This window comes from Apodemus sylvaticus, chromosome 6, assembly GCF_947179515.1.
Source record: "Apodemus sylvaticus chromosome 6, mApoSyl1.1, whole genome shotgun sequence".
Taxonomy (NCBI): domain Eukaryota; kingdom Metazoa; phylum Chordata; class Mammalia; order Rodentia; family Muridae; genus Apodemus; species Apodemus sylvaticus.
The window spans coordinates 147,054,233-147,067,517 of record NC_067477.1 but is presented as its reverse complement, the minus strand read 5'-3'; the positions used below and the strand labels follow the sequence as shown (position 1 = coordinate 147,067,517).

The window sequence follows — 13,285 nt, the reverse complement described above, 5'->3', positions numbered from 1 at the left end:
ATCAAGGACCTCCTCATAAAACCAGAAACACTGAGTCTAATAGAAGAAAATTTAGGGAAGAACCTGGAGCACATGGGCACAGGAGAAGTTTTCCTGAATAGAACACCAATAGCTTAGGCTCTAAGATCAATAATTGACAAATGGGACCTCATAAAATTACAAAACTTCTGTAAGGCAAAGGACACTGTCAATAGGACAAGACAGTAACCAACAGATTGGGAAGAGATCCTTACCAATCCTACATCTGATAGAGGGCTAATATCCAATATATACAAAGAACTCAAGAAGTTAGACTCTAGAGAACCAAATAACCCTATTAAAAATGGGGTGCAGAGCTGAACAAAGAATTCTCAACTGAAGAATACCAGATGGCTGAGAAACACCTAAAGAAATGTTCAATATCCTTGGTCATCAGGGAAATGCAAAGCAAAAACAACACTGAGATTCCACCTTGCACCAGTCAGAATGACAAAGATCAAAAACTCAGGAGACAGCTAATGCTGGATAGGATGTGGAGAAAGAGGAATACTCCTCCATTGCTGGTGGGATTACAAGATGGTAAAACCCCTCTGAAAATCAGTCTGGTGGTTCCTCAGAAAACTGGACATAGCACTACCTGAGGACCCAGCTATACCTTTCCTGGCCATATACCCAGAAGATGCTCCAAAATGTAATAAGGACACATGCTGTACGATGTTCATAGCAGCCTTATTTATAATATCCAGAAGCTGGAAAGAACCAAGATGTCCCTCAATAGAGAAATGGATACAGAAAATGTGGTACATTTACACAATGGAGTACTACTCAGCTAGTAAAAACAATGAATTCATGAAATTCTTAGGCAAATGGATGGAGCTAAAAACTATCATCCTGAGTGAGGTAATCCAATCACAAAAGAACATGGTATGCAATCACTGATAAGTGGATATTAGCCCAAAAGTTCACAGACCACTTGAAGGTCAAGATGAAGGAAGATCAAAGTGTGGATACTTTGATCCTTATTGGAAATTGTATCAAAACACCCATGGCTCACAGCCAACCAATAGAATGAGCATAGGGTCCCCAGTGGAGCAGCTAGAGAGAGGACCCAAGGAGCTGAAGAGGTTTGCAGCTCCACAGGAGGAACAATAATACCAACCAGTACCTCCAGAGCTCCCTGGGGCTAAACCACCAACCAAAGAGTACACATGCAGGGACCCATGGCTCCAGCAACATATGTAGCAGAAGATGACCATTTCAGACATCAGTGAGAGAAGAGGCCATTGGTCCTATGAATGCTTCATTCCCCAGAACAGGGAAATGCAAGTCGGGAAATTGAGGTGACGGTGAGCAAGGAGAGAGGGAATGGGATGGGGGTTTTCTGTGGGCTAACGTGGAAAGGGGATAACATTTGAAAAGTAAATAAAGCAAATATCTAATAAAAAATTTTTAAAAATGAGGGGAGAGAGTTCATTCAAAGAGGAGCTATTTTCTCCCCCTGGTTTGGGCTCAGGTTATTAAATGAGGCCCACTGTTGTCGAGGGTGCCCTGCTCCTGCTCTGGGAAGCGCTCTGGATCACGTTTTCTGTCCTTCCCCAGCGTGACTAAGAAGCTGTGCACAGTTCCAGGCACGTGCCTGGGGGACTCGCTTCAAGCCTCACTCACCTTCTCCTTGGGCTTCCTGCACACATGGAATGCTGTGTGCTTTTAATTAACTCAGAACTGATGTAGGTGCAGCTCCGTATTTGTGAAGATTCGGATGGCTCTTTCTGCTCCTGTGTGTCTAAAAAAAGCTTGAAAGAAGGCTGGGTAAAAAGGGAAAACGCTAAAGACTGCTCAGTTTAAAACTGAAACAGTTATTATAGGTAGTATTGACTGGAAGAAGAGCTACAATAAGAAGTCAATTGTTTCTGCCTGTTTTCTCCTTCAGTTCCTAAACCACGCCCCCATTTTCTGCTTTCCTGCCTTGGGGCCTCCGGACTTGAAACCTCATTGGCTACTTCTTTCTGGACTAGGCTTAAATTTGGAGGGGGAAGGAAGGCATATAGCTGTAGCTGAGTTCTCTGGTCTTGCTCTGTTTTCCTTTTGTTGCTGTCGTTGTTTTGTTTGTTGTTTTGGGGTTTTTGGTTTGTTTTGTTTTCTACTCCCAAGCTTGCTCTGGGCTGTAGTAACAAGGTTCCTTCCCTCTACACCTTTACAACCCAAGGGTGATGCTTTAGTCATTTTCGAAATAGAACAAGAGGAAAGGCAGAAAGGAAACTCATCTTCTGTAGGCTAAAGGCCAAACAGCACATACTGGCTCTGGGACGGGGCCTCATATCCTGATGATGTCATGAAAGAAGGCAGGATCATATCACAAAGGTGACAGAGAGTCAGACCGATTCAAGGATAGGCTCATGCTATTATAACAACTAGAGTCATGAGAACTAATTCAAGCCTCATGGGAACTACCTTAATTCCATCTGAAAGCACACCAGACTTCCAACAGAGGGGACATAGAAACCACATCCAAATCAGATGGCAAGAGAGAATAACGGATAGTCACCATACTTGTTTTTTTCCATTAAGCACATTCAACATCCACTGGAATTGCTTACGGAAACTTCCTTCAGTTAATATTGTGTGCCATGTATATTATGCCAAGACCCTAACAGAGTGTGTGTGTGTGTGTGTGTGTGTGTGTGTGTAGTCTAGATCAGGAATCTCCCTCTGACACCTCCCACCTTATGATTTGCTACGGGATCTTTCTCTGAACATGCAGCTTATCCTAGAGCAGCCGTGCAGTGACTGCCAAGGATCACCTTATCTGTGCCCACTCCACCGCCACCACTGGGTCCACAGGTAAGTTCCACCAAGCCAGGCTTTTCAAGGCTTAATGATGTGCAGCAAACTTCACTCAATGAGCCGGTGTCCCAGGCCCCAGAGTCTGTTTTCTAGCTATGTCCTCTACTGTCACCTTAGCTCTACTCTGAGGGCAACAACATTGCTGACTTAATCATCCTGCTCCCAGTGTTTGCAACACAGCCAAGAGTATCAATGGCATTTTCAGTAAACTGGATAAAAAAAAATAGTGGGTCAATTAGTGGATTTCTATGTAATGCTTTGGTATAGGGGAAAGCTGAAGGGTTTTTGTTTGTTTGCTTGTTTGTTGTTTTGATCTTTAACACATAAGATCAAGAAACATAAATGATCAGTTTTTACAACATGGAATAAGAACAATTATTACTCCTTATTATTTGCAATCCAACCATTATTTAGAGACTATGTCCTACCCTGCAGGAAGCCAAGATAGTGGGCACTAAGCCAGCCTCTTCAGAAGCTGTCTCATCAGTAGGCACTGGAGGAAACCATGATAGGTTTGGACACCAAGTCTAACATTATATATGATTTTTGTCATTAACAGTGTGTTAATTTAAATAAGGGTGTGCTTCCCAGTTGGTAGTGTTACTTGGGGAGGTCAGGGAACTTTTAGGACGAAAAGCCTTGCTGGAGGAACTATGTCACTGAGGGTGGGATTCAGACTTTATAGCATGGTCCCACTCCAGCTTCCCCTCTCTGCTTCCCAGATATGCATGGCAATGTGATCCAGACAGCCTCCTGTTGCGGCCACTATACCTCCTTCCCATTATGGACTTTTCCATTGAAGCTATAAGCCAAAATAAATGCTTTCTTCTATAAATTGTTTCTGGTCATAGTGTTCTATCATAACCACATAAAGCAGCATGTTAAATTTCCTGAGTATTGGGTACGGAAGAGGCAGCTAAATGGTTAAGAGCTGCACTTTCAGAGGACCAATGTTCAATTTCTAGCACTTACATGGCCACTCCGAACTATCTGCAGCTCCAGTTCTAGAGGATCCGCTGTCCTCTTCTGGTCACCATTGGCATCAGCCATGCATGTGTACACAGATACACATGCATGCAACCCAACCATAACCATTAAAGATAGTAACAATTTTAGTGATTTACAGGGTCCTAAATGATGAGGACCCTGATCAATTCATATAACAAAAACTCTAAATCATTATGTCACCCATAAACCTTTTCTTTGTCCCTTTTAACCCTTTCTTCCCCTGACCCAAGACAACAAGATATTGCTCCAGGCAATATTTTCACAGTAGTCCACCAGAAAACAATAAAGATGGGTGTTTTTATTTGCTTTCTGTTATTCTTGGATTTTGTTGTATTTTTTCTTTTCTTTCTTTCTCTCTTTTTTTCTTTCTTGTTTCTTTTCTTGTTTCTCCCCACTCCTCTCTAATTCCCATGGCTTAGCTACAAAATAGGCTGGGGAAGTGTCCAGCTAGTGTTCATAGCTTCTATAATGCAAGACACTATTTACTTGTGTTGTAAACTCTGTCACAAATTATGACATAAAGGGTGGGGTACTGCGAAGATCATTTAATCATGGGGATGGAGTCTATATCACGATTAGTGACCTTATGGGACACAGGACTGTATTCTGTCTCTGAGGTATCTACCATGCAAATATATAACAAGTTACTCTCACCAAGCCTTGCCTCTGTCAAGACCTTCAGTTTGGGCTTTTGTAAGTGTGAACTATGTTTGTTGTTTAAGTCAGCCAGTCTATGGTATTTTGCTATAGGAGCCAAAAGTAACAAAGATAACCAATAAGGAAGGAGGAATGCAAGATAGGCTGTTGAATTATTGGCAACAAAGTCAGCAACACAAGGAAAAAGAGGGGAGAGGAACAGATGTCAGCCTCCCACACAAATTCTCAGGTGAGAAAGACTTGCTGTATGCTGAAGAGCATTTTCATGGGGCCTGATTTATCTCAGCAGAAAATCTCTAGGGGCAGGAGCTAGGGTGACTTCTGACAGCCAGGTCTGTAAGAGGAGCGTAGTGATACTGACAGCTGTCTTGGAGGGAAATATAGATAACATGTGAATATGTATGAGACTTGCAGATGGAAGCTGTCTCTAACATTAACAATAAACACACACCTTGTCTTTGACACTGCTCTTTCCTTGCTCTTGGTAGAGTTTTCATGGTGTACTAAATTCACTTCCGTCTTATAATAATGACATTTGACATGACAACAAAGTTAATGTCAGCAATTTTGCCGTCTTCTCATGGCAAAGCACTGCTTAAGCAATAAAGTTATTTTCAGGTTAAATCTTATGGTACGGTCTCATTTTTTATGCCCATGTGTAATTTTATGACAAAATGTATCTTTAGGTAAAGAACTATCCTTCTTTGATGAAAGGATGAACATTGTTTTAACTTGTTTGGATAAAGAATGAAACCAGTCAGTATTTCACATCTGGCATATCACATGGTGGTGTTTACTGTGCACAACCATGAAATTTCATGGGTCCTCAGAACATCTCCGAACCCCCCTCCGACCTCGCCTTTCTAAATGTTAGAATAACAGACATGTGCCAGTGTGCTCGACTGTGTTGTGCACTTCAAATACACATGAAAAATGCTTGTGACAAATCTGGGACATGGACTCAGGCCCCCATGGACACCCTTTTGAGACTGTCTCCTATTTGGATGCTGATGCCATTGCATCCTGGTAGATGATGGAAAAATAAAAAGAAATTCAGACACTAAGGATGTGAAGACCCTGAGGAGTCAGAGGTGCAGACATTAAATATAAGCACAAGTCACATTGATTCAAGTTCTCAGCTTATGTATGTCCAAGCTCCCTCTCAGAGTGATTGGGTCCTAGGAATCTACCTGCACACATGGATGAACTTACCTAATGATATAACTACATAAAGGATAAGCATGCAACTGTAAAATGGCTGGAGCTGGAGAGACAGTTCAGCAGGAGGAGGCACTTACAACTTGAGTTCCATCTCTGTGTTCACAAGGTGGCATGAAAAACTTCCTGAGAATTGTCCTAAGATATCACCATGTACACTGGGACGCACATACCTGCCCATATAATACACTATAAACAAAGAAATGTTCATATATGTATATATGTATATGTGTATATATGTATATGTGTATACATGTATATGTGTATATATGTATATGTGTATGTGTATATGTGTATATGTGTATATATATATATATATATATATATATATGGATGATATATGATAGAGGTAATTTTTTTTTTATTTATTTTCTATATTTTTTGTTTACATTCTAAAAGCCTTCCCCTTTCCCAGTCCCCCACCCCATATGTCCCATAAGTCCTCTTCTCTCTATCCATTCTCCTATCTTTCCCCCTTCCTTTTCTCTGTCCTGGTACTCCCCTACAATGCTGGATCAAGCCTTTCCAGGATTAGGGCCCTCTTCTTCCTTCTTCATGGGAATCATTTGATATGCTAAATGTATCTTCAGTATTCAGAGCTTCAGGGCTAATTAATAGAGGTAAAAATTTAAAAGACAGAAGTTTGATGCATTAAAATAAAATTCTCTCTGAGACCTAAGGTAAAAGGAGTTTGCATAGAGCTTTAGCTATATTCACTGGTCTTTCAGAATATTCCTGAAATAGAAAATATTATTTGCCTCAAGATAGGGGTTGTGGAACATATTCTGCAATATCCTTTTGTGAGTTTGGTTTTTGAACTATACAAATATACTTTCTATTTTTAAAGACATCATTCTATTTTATATAACGTTTATGCAGGCATGTGTGTGTGTGTGCGTGTGCGTGTGCGTGTGCGTGTGCGTGTGTGTGTGTGTGTGTGTGTGTGTGTGTGTGTAACTGAGTATGGATACTCATACTCATTAGAGGGAATTCGATTCCTTGGAGTTGGAGTTATCGGCAGTTTTGAGCTGCCACACGGGGTGATGGGAACTGAACTTGAATCCTCGGCAAGGGTAGTATGATGGCTGAACCATTTCTCCAGTTTCATTTCCTAATTTAAATAATTAACTAAAATTCTGGGTAGATATAAGAAAAAGTGGGGCAAAGTAGTCTGGGCTGACCTCAGATGGAAATGTCACGGCCAAGTCAATATCCTCCATTATACAAATGCAGGAAATACCACTAGGCTTGCTGAATTGTGACCAACACCTACGTTCTCAAAGCTGTGAGGGTCAGTAACTGAGACTATTTGACTCACTAGAAATGCTCATTCACATTCCTTTCTAACTATCAGGGATATTCTTTTTTTTCATTTTAATATTTTTATTTTCTATATACTTTCTTTACATTCCAAATGATTTCCCCTTTCCCAGATTCCCCCTCTCCATATGTCCCATAAACCAAGGGATATTCTTAAGAGTTATCCTTCAATTTAATTTCTTGGGACCCTTCATGGGGATTCTGCCTTATCAAATGGTGATAAGAATATATAAGCCTGCTTGCTTGTCCCAAGGGTGAATCCAAAAGTGGGCAAGTCAAATAAGTAGGCTTAAAAAGATCTCTCAGCTACGTGCCTCTCTAGACTGCAAAAGTACATATTTGTTGTTTTTAAAAAAAAATCTTGAGAAATAAATACAACTCCCTAGTGTTTTCGGTAGAGAATCACTTTATCTACCATAGACACCAGCTCCCTGACCTCACCCACCCCCACCCCCACTGCAACATGACTGCTATTTCTCTTGGCTGCCATTCTTCTCAGTTGGCTATTGATTCCTTCAAAAGGCAGTGAGTTTTAAGTTGGGGATGTGGCTCAGTCATAGAACACTTGGCTAGCATAGGCAAGGCCCTAGGTGAAAAGAAATGGGGGGTTGATGATTTTAAATCTCCCGTCTATAAGGAACCGTCTAGAGAAATGTCTGAGCCCAACTGGTGGCTTGCGTACATCCATCCCTCAAGAAAGTCAGCAGAGAACTTACTGCTTTTGAGGAGCTAGCTGGTGCAGGGATTGGGGAGTCAAGGCCCACAAGTAGGGTAGCCTCCCTATTGACCTGTTCAACCCTACCCCACACAGAGCAAGAGCCTAAAGTAGGTACAAAAATGACTCAATTTTAAACAGAGACAAATAAAGGAGAAATCACCATGGTGAGGAGCCAGCCGAAAATTCTGGCAGATGATGAAGTCTCAGAAGAAATGTCTCCAGCACCATGTGCCATTCTGGCTTAGTACGGCAACTGACATAGCAGCTCCCAAGCAGAAATGTGGGCATCATTGCCAAAGGGCTGTGCTGCCTTTGTCAGAACAAAGTAAGGAAGTGTGGGGTGTCTCCATGGAGTCCCTTCCTACCTTGACAGACTCTCAAGCTGGGTCAGGCATTGGGCTGCCTCATAAAGCTGGGGAGGATGCAGGCGATTAGAACCTCTGGGTCCATCTGTGTGAGGATTCAAGTGTCTCTGTTCAGACCAGATGACAAGAAGGAGGGAGAGGTGGCTCTTAAAGCTGACGATTTGACCTCCAGTGTGAAGATGACTTGTCTTCAATAATGGTCTGCTAGACAGACTTTGGATGGGAAGGTTGCCAGCCTGGCATAGAAGGAAGCCAGTCTTCTTCACTGTCAGTTTCCCTTCAAGCTGCTGTCTCTTTACCCTTCCTCTGGATGTGGTATGTCCTTGTCTGTCTCTCTCAGACAGAGAAGAATCATTATCTCTTTCATTATCTGACTCTTCCCTTCACTTCCATTCACTTCCCTCTCTTCCCTCCTTTTTTCTTCTAACCAAAAGACAGAAGACAAGAGCTACACAACAACCTCTCCCTACTGCATAAATGCATAGAAAATCCTATGCTAATTACTTGGCATAGGTTGCTGTCTGCCACACAGAGAGTTATAAAGAATAGATTATTTGGCACAGAGAATGGAAGCTACAAAGTCCTTGGACATGGCCACAACAACTGGCAAGGCCATTTGTGCTGTGTCACAGGATGACAGAAGGCAAGTGCATATAGAAGAGACAGAGAGCAAAAGCAAGCAAGAAGACCAAGAGGACAGGAAGGACAAGAATCCATCCCACTTGGAAGATAACAGCATCAAACCACACATAAGGGACAGACCATCACTCTTTCAGAGGCCTACCTCCCAGTACTGTCATTACAGTAATAAAACATCAATATGAGTTTAAGAGGACATTCAATCTGTATTTCTTATGAAACCATAGAATGGGTATAAGATGTGAGTCCTACACTTTAAAACATTGGTTCTCAACATTCTTAATACTGCAACCTTTAATATAGTTAGTTCCTCATGTTGTGGTGACCCCAAACATGAAATTATTTTGTTGTTACCTAATAACTAATTTTACTACTATTATGAATTATAATGTAAATACCTAATGTGGCTGATATCTGATATGTGGCTCCTGTGAAAGGGTCATTTAATTCGCAAAGGGATCATGTCCCACAGGTTAAGAAATACTGCTTTAGAAGCTTGTAAGATAAAGCTTACCATGGTTTATGTAACTATGTAAAGGGTCAGGACTGAGCATCTCAAGGATAGTGGAGTGGCCTTACCTGCTGGCCCCAAAACTGCTTTGCATGAAGACTCTATCAATGCTCTCTGAAAGCCTGGACCCAGGGGTAGAAGGTCTGCCACTAATGAGATCAGAGAGGTCATGTGACCATGGAAGTATTCCTCACCTCCCAATCATGTAGAGTGGATCCTGCCTAGAGTCAGATGGCAGGAATCTCACTGTTCAGCATTGTCAAAGCAAGTTTCAGCTGTCATCTGAACATAAATCTAGATTTACCCAAAGAGGGAACCTCAGCTCAATAATTGCCTTGATCAGATTGCCCTTTGGGCATGTCTGTACAGCATTTACTTAAGAATGCCCCTTCAGCTTGGATGGTACTGCCACCCCTAAGCAGGTGGGCCTGGGTTGTATAGAAATAAAAGCTGAGCAAGCCATGGGAGAAAGCCAGTGAGCAGTATTCTTTCTCAGCCTCTGTTCCAATTCTTGCCTCCAGGTTCCTGCTAAATCAGGGAATAACACTAATCCCCAAGCTCAATTTGTCAGTGTTTTTATCACAGCAACAAAAGCAAACTAGAATATAAATCTTTTTTAAGGGGAAAAAGCCTTTATTTTAGTATTTTTACTGTATTATATTTTTATTTTTTAAGAATTTCATATATGTAGTATATAGTATATAGTGAATAGTGAATAGTGTATAGTGTATAATATATATAATATATACATTGATGGTGTCCCCTTTCTAACTTCATGTCTTTTTTTCTTTTTTATATTTAAAAGGAAATTCAAGGTGCAATTAAGTATCTAAATATTTTTTTTTACAAACAGGGTGAGTAACTATGTTTTTCTTTTTTAACACAGGTTAATTTGTTTGGGACTTGATATTATTAAACAGTGTAAGTTTAAATTGAAAATTGTGAGGCAAAAGTAAATAAAATCAAATGGGAGTTTAATTGTTTAAAATGATGAGTATAATATCCTTTCAAAATAAACCCACTGCATCTAGTTAGTGTTGCCTGTATGCCTATGGATATGTGACCATCCACCCAAGCACCAGCAACTTACAAGGAGCTACAGCCCTAAAGAAAAATAACTTTCCCTCTCCCAACAAGACATCACCTGCCAATAGATCCTCAGGGGAGTTAGGCCTCAAGAGCACCTTTTGTCTCTAAGCTTAGAATGTTGACTGGGTGGGTCTTGTGTAGGTCTTGTGTAGACAACCATGGCTGCTTCGAGATCGTGGTGGCAGCAGTCATGTGTGGAAGACACAGAATCACAGCTATCTTTCCCAGTCTCTGGGTTTTAAAGTCTTCTAAGATGTTCCCTTGGGTGGAAGCAGGTAATGGTGGTGACACAGATGTTCGTTTAGAATTGAGACTTCAGACGTCATTCTTGCTCAAGCACCACAGTGGCATCTCACACACTTGCTCTGTTTCTTGGCCTATAACATTAAGGTGTAGTGGCTTTGAAGACTTTCTAGCCCCACACTCTAGGATTCAGCAGTTTGAACTATTACACATTTGTGAGATGTGATTGTCTTGTTATTGCCTGTAGCAATAAAGGTTTCAGTGAGACAGTGAATCTGAACTTGGTCTTGAAGGAAGAGGAGGTCTTGAGCTAATGGGATAGTACAGGAAGGACACACACACAGAGAAATATGGGACCATATGATTAGAGCCGAGCTGCTAAGATCAGCCGTGCTTAGAGCTCATATGTGATATCCTCCAGGGCTCAGGAGCATACTTGCTTCCTCCAAACGTCTTAGGGATCTTGTGACTAGAACAAGGTTGTCTGTCTGTGGAGCTAAGCAAAGATAACCCCTCTAGAAAGCAATCTGAGATGACACCAGGAGACTTGGTTTATGGTGCTTGTGATTTACTCTCACATTAACCACTCATCTGACTACCCCAGGGGCTCTTCTTTCTAGGGGAAGGAAGCCCAGGAGAGTGGGATGTGGCATAAATTGATACTTGACAAAATTCAGTTTTCAAGTTCTTGGCATGTGCTGTTTCAAGTTCTTTTACACCTTGAAAATGTTACAGAAGTCATAGAGTGCATAGCCAACATTGTACCAGGAGGTTCCTCTGTGAGAAGCTGTCCTTGGCAAGGGAATTAGCCACTTTAATTACTACCCACAGACACTCCTTTGAATGGTTCCTGAATGCTCCAGCTATTATTATTCTGGTTGCTTCTAAAATAAAGACTACAAAGACTCCTATCTTATTTTCATGAAGTCAGTTTTTCTAAAGAAAATTACAGAGCTGAGAAGGAGAGAAATACTATTTTCCAGATGAGCTCAGAGTATACTTGATGGTCAGGAGCAGGGGCTGTGTTTGGATGAGCCAGGTATAATTTATGGGGTTGCCAGCCAGCTTCTATCAACATCCATGGAGTTCACTGTCATCTCTGTGGAGGAAGTGGCCCAATTATCATTCTTCCCAAGATATCTTAAGTGACCTCCTGAACTTGGGCTGTTCTGAGTTGCCACTAGTACTGTTTTTCTATGTCGTTCTGCTTTCTGTTGCTACAACAAAATATCAGAGGTTCCACAGTGTGTTAAAAACAAAAAAGAAGTCTAGAGCAGATGAGTTGGCTCAGTGAGTCAAGGCCCTTGTTCTGCAAACATGTAGCCTGAGTTTGATTTCTGGGGCTTATATCACTTTAGAAGGAGGTGAAAAAGTTCCAAAACATTGTCCCTTACAACATGCACTATGTACCAATAATAATGATAATAACACAAACAGTTCATGTAGATAATAGTTTTGAAGGCTGCAAGGCTGAACTTAGGTGGTCTCATCTGTTCAACCTCTGGTGATGGGCCTCTAGGTTTGTTTACATTTTGATACATGTCACTGTGGTAGAAATATATTTCAGAAGGAAAATCAGAGACAGAAATTCAAAAGTAGGGCTTGCTCCTTCATAACTATTCCCATTTGAGGGAATTAAGTTCCATGAGAACATGTTTATCCCTTCCAAGCGTAGTGCCCCCCCTTTCCACTAGGTTTCACTTCTTAATGGCCACACCACCTCCTATCATACGAGTGCCGAAGCCACTAGCATGCAAACCTCTGGAGATACTTGGCATCCAGACCATTGCAATTGGCGGTTACTTTCTAGTACACATAGGTTCCATCAGCTGGAGAGGAGAGAGGCAAGACCTGATGGGATTTGGTTCATTTAGAACACTTTGCTTGATCTCAGCCTCCGACTGAGTCTGGCTATGGGCAAAGGTGGCCACCAACCAGGTGACCACGCCACAGAGCATGTTGAAGGTCTGTTGCCAAAGCGCCATGTAGGGAAGGGCACATTTCCATGACACCTGGCTATACCAGGACAAAAGGCCTATCAAGAGAAGTTTCTGGGTTAGGGCGGTTGGTTCAGGGGAAGAATAAATACCAGCTGCACGGCCCCCTCGCCTGGGAATATTAGCTTGTGATGAGTCCTTAATGTCATCCTCATTTAGAAGCAGCTTAGAAAATGTTTTCTTTTTTAAAGTTTGTGAAATTTAAAAGAACACATGACAGTGAAGAAAGAATCTGAATCCCAGGAACACCAAAATCAGGGCCAAGAAAAGCAAGGGTAAAAGGGTGTGGCCCCCACAGAACCCCTCTAGGTCAGTGTCCATATAGCCCGCCATGTGGAATGCTTGTTCTCTGAGCTCCACTATAATTCCCAGGTCATATTCCAGGGTGTCTCATGAGGACAGCCATGGAGGATGGTAGTGGCTGTGAATCTGTCTCCCTGTGATAGGCTCCTTGGTGTCTTCTTAGTCAGTTCATTGTTAGCACGTGTTTGTGATTCTGCGGATGTAACTAACACAAATCTGTGGAGAGTGAGAGCTCTTTTCTGATGCCACATCTAGAGCCAGAGTAAGTGATGAATGCTGGGCTGCCCCTCAGGTTAGAGCTGCCATCTGAATCACCCAGTGGCTTCAGTTAGTATCCCTGTGGGGAGTCACTGACTGCCACCAAGGACTCAGTCAGTCAGTGCCAGGAGACCTG

The 13,285-nt window shown here is 41.9% G+C and overlaps 1 protein-coding gene across 2 annotated transcripts in view; it reads left to right on the top strand.

Annotated features, from left to right (window-relative positions):
- Positions 1-13,285, top strand: part of LOC127687712 (myoferlin-like) — a 315,382-nt gene that overhangs the window by 149,511 nt on the left and 152,586 nt on the right. The window lies entirely within an intron of this gene.